Source organism: Poecilia formosa, unplaced genomic scaffold (assembly GCF_000485575.1).
Source record: "Poecilia formosa unplaced genomic scaffold, Poecilia_formosa-5.1.2 Scaffold4, whole genome shotgun sequence".
NCBI lineage: Eukaryota > Metazoa > Chordata > Actinopteri > Cyprinodontiformes > Poeciliidae > Poecilia > Poecilia formosa.
The window spans coordinates 468,159-472,317 of record NW_006799943.1 but is presented as its reverse complement, the minus strand read 5'-3'; the positions used below and the strand labels follow the sequence as shown (position 1 = coordinate 472,317).

Genomic DNA, 4,159 nt, shown 5'->3' with positions numbered 1-4,159 from the left:
AAAAAAAAAAAAAAAAAAAAAATTGGTCTGGAAAAAAATTTACTTTGTTTAAAACACATTTGTATTTTAAAAATTTGAATATGGAAACAATATTTCCTCCTCAAAATAAAAGAAAAAATACTAATCTATTTATTTAACCAAAACATAACTTAAGTGAGGTGATCGAGAACCAGTCCTCATTTACAAGGCCAATCTTGGTAAGAGGCCTGAGAGATGCAGCGTGCATGTTGCAGCAACATGTAGAGGAAACTCTGCTAAAAAGCTAGAGGAGTTCTGTGCAGTAGCTCGGCTCCAGGGACGACATCAAAGATTCAATTTAAAAGGCTCAAATCCAAGTGAAGTTCTGAGTCTTTACTGATGAGGTAAAATTGGGGTAAACTCACACCTCTGGTTCAGTCACACTACTCAAAGTAGATGTTCTTCTGTAGAACTCTGCTTTTTTCCTTTGACATAAACCAGATGAGTTATTCAACAACCACACAACACTTCAGGGTCCTCTGCAGCTTCCACATCACCTTGCTTTGATTTCCTCCAAACCTTCATGTAGTCAAAGTGATTACAAATCAGTTGGTAAAAAAGACATTGCATCATTGACATAGAACTCCACTTGTTCACAACAAGATATCAATTTGACCAGCAGCAGGAGATAAACTGTTGAGATCAACCCAAACAAACAAGCATACAGACATGGAGGCCTGAAGATGACACTTCGATATGTGCATCATTCAGATGTTCCAGTTCATTATTCAAATGTGAAAAATTTACTCTACATTACTTTGTTTTTCTTTTAATACTAAGAAGGCTAGAACATGGTGTACGAGGAAGGATGCATGCTTCAAATGATCCAATTCCATTAGATTTTTTTCAAAGACATCCAGTTATGAGCCTTTAATGTTGTTGCTATAACAGCAGCACAGAGCAGGGATAAAAGCTAGAGTACAAAAAATAGACAGGAAGACAAACAGAAAAGCAACAACCACGAACAAACTAAATATCATCCCAAAGCAGCTTCTAAGATCAATGTATTACATATATCTGCCTATAAAGCAGACACACACAGAGCTTCTCCACGGCACCAGCACAGATTTTGTTGATTTCGTACATTTTTCTCAACTGAACCCCCTTATTTAACAGCACTGCTCTGTAAGATTAACCACAGAATCTCACTGCCACAGACAAACAAGTCTGGTAGAAATATGGACATAAAATTGAGACAAAAAAGAGAGAATGTGTGTGTGCATGTGTGTGCGTGCGTGCGTAAGGGTAAGTGTGTGTACCAGGTTTTTATATACCTGTGGGCACCATTGCTCCTTGAGGAGACAAATCCTTGGTCTCCATGAGGGGAAATGCCGTTTTTGAGTTAGGGGTGCATGTGTGCATGGGTGTATGCATGTATGTGTGTGTGTGTGTGTGTGTGTGTGTGTGTGTGTGTGTGTGCTAATAAGCCACGACATTGTTTCCGTTTTTCAATCAATTATTTTTGGTTTGTGATGATGTAGTTGTCAGCTGTTGATTCCTCAGTAGTTTTCAGACACACAAGAACAAACCCTCTTCACACACCAGCTGCATCCTCAAAACATTCATTGGTTGAGGTCTTGGCTCCAGTAACAGTTTGCATCACTGTTGCCTTGCAGCAATGAAGGTCCTGGGTTTGAATCCCAGTCTGAGAGTCTTTTTACATGCAGTTTTTTTCCTTGTGCATGTGTATGTTCTCTCTGTTTACTATGGCTTTCTCACAACCCTATCAGTCCAAAAACATGACTGATAGGGTTGTTCTCAGGTTCAAACCTGAGTGTGTGTTTGCATAATTTGTCCTGTCCTTAGGCCTGTCACGATAACAAATTTTGCCGAGCGATTAATTGTCTAAAAAAATTATTGCGATAAACGATAACATTGTTTCAAGACCTTTTGACACTGATTTAATGAAAATGATGTAATAATGCCTGCGATTTCCTGCCATAGATAGATACACTTTATTTTCAAAAGAACACATAACATTGGAACTGATAAACTAAACAAAACAACCAAAAATAAAAATAAAATGAACAAAAATTGTACTTGAATAAAAATTAAACGACATAAAACCAAAGTGGAAATAAATACTGCATTCAACCAAAACAGTGCAGATTATAAACTCTGTATACTATATTGCCCTTCAGTAATCACGAGATTTAAATAGAGAAGACGGGCACATCCGACTACTTAATGCAATAGTTCACACTACACGATGTTTTGCCCCTATTTTTCCCTTATGACAATCTTAGAATGTTGGCCGATCCAGAGGCGCAAAAAGTGGGTATGCAGCGCATGCAACGCATAGGGGCGCTGCACCAGAGGGGGCGGCGCCCCGATGATTCCTTCGCATACACTTCACCGCGCCCTTACGCTCCGATTTATGGGGGGCCGATTTATGTTTTCGCATCCACCTGAATAATATGTAGTTACGCCCCTGGGCCGATCTAAGATTGTCGCTTGTGATTTCGTAACCGATCATCCTACAGTGTGATTTAGATCGTCTTGGCCATCAGGGGTTTTCCCCGACTGCTAGCGTTAACGCTGAATGTGACAGGTAGCCAATCAGAAAGCGCGGATTCTCATCCGCGCTTTCTGAGGGGAAATTACGGAGGGAAATCCCAAACAACTGACACGGCGCAACCCGAAGTCCAGCGGACATTGGAGATGATATGTGGAAACAACATTAATGTTTATTCAACATTTTGTGCAAAGAATAAAGAAATGACAAGGAGAGGAGTTGGAGCCAAATTGCTACCGCAGTTGATAAACCCGGTAAGTGTTCAGCTGTTCTGAGTTAAAGTGACATAAATAGGTTATAATGATTTTCATTCAGTCAGGACTTTACGCCCACTCTATGGATTGCAGGTAGATTCTAGTAGAGCATTGATTAATGCCTGATACACGGCACGATCGAACCCGATCGAACCGTTGTACCTAGGACAGTGGTTCTTAACCTGGGTTCGATCGAACTCCTGGGGTTCGATGAGTCGGTCTCAGGGGTTCGGCGGAGCCAATGCCGCGGAGGTAAAGACACACTTGTGTAAAGTCGTGATGACGCCCCGCTTCGCCATCACTTGCGGCAGAGGATCACGTTACATTGCTTAGCCAATCAGTGCTGCGGAGGAGCACTGATTGAAGGAGCTCCACTCTGGGCATGGATTTGAACTTGTGTCTTTAATTACTTCAGCAAAACTCACCGTTTTTACCAAATTCTGTAGCTTTCGGTGTACTTCTAAATCTGCTCCTTAGTCGCATCTTTTCGGGGTTGGTACTGCCTCTAGTGGTGTGGGGGTGGTAACACAACTAATGTAATTACATTACTAAATCAGAATACCGCAGTCTTTATTATTTATTATTAATTTTTCATTCTCTTAAGAATGTAGAGCTAATTCAATGATCTAAACAAGACCTTAAAGTGTTTCCAGTTTCTCTCGATGGCCAACTTGTTGAAACTCTGGCAAATTTTAAATACCTTGGGTCGTTCCTGGACAGTCAGCTCAACTTTGCTGAAAACACCGACTATACACTCCTGATCAAAATCTTAAGACCAGTCAAAAAATTGCAAGAATTTGTATTATGCACTATTGGATCTTAAGAAGGTTCTAAGTAGAGCTTCACAATGTTAAAAGAAGCATAAGAGACAAAAACCTTTGAGCAGGGAATTAATTGAAAATTGCATTTACACTCAAACATGATTTTTTTTTTAGCTGATCAAAAGTGTAAGACGATAGCTCAAAAAACCCCGAAAACCCCCCAAAACAGAAATCAAAGTGTCAAAAAAAAAGGATTCAGTAATGAGTAGCTCCACCATTCTTGTTGATGACTTCAAACAATCGTTTAGGCATGCTTGATGCCAGTATTTCCAAGAGGCTAGTGGGAACGTTGCTCCAAAAGTGTTGAAGATGGCTTCACGAAGGGCATCCACTGTCTGGAACTGATGTCCATTTTTGTAAACTTCCCTTGCCATCCATCCTCAAATGTTCTCAGTTGGGTTTAGATCCGGGGAACATGCAGGATGGTCCAAAAGAGTGATGTTATTCTCTTGAAGAACTCCTTTGTCAGGCGGGCATTGTGAACTGCAGCATTGTCCTGTTGAAAAACCCAATCATTACCACACAGATGAGGGCCCTCAGTCATGAGGGAT

At 40.6% G+C, this 4,159-nt stretch overlaps 1 protein-coding gene across 4 annotated transcripts in view; it reads right to left on the bottom strand.

Moving 5' to 3' along the window:
- Positions 1-4,159, bottom strand: part of jmjd1cb (jumonji domain containing 1Cb) — a 183,541-nt gene that overhangs the window by 87,721 nt on the left and 91,661 nt on the right. The window lies entirely within an intron of this gene.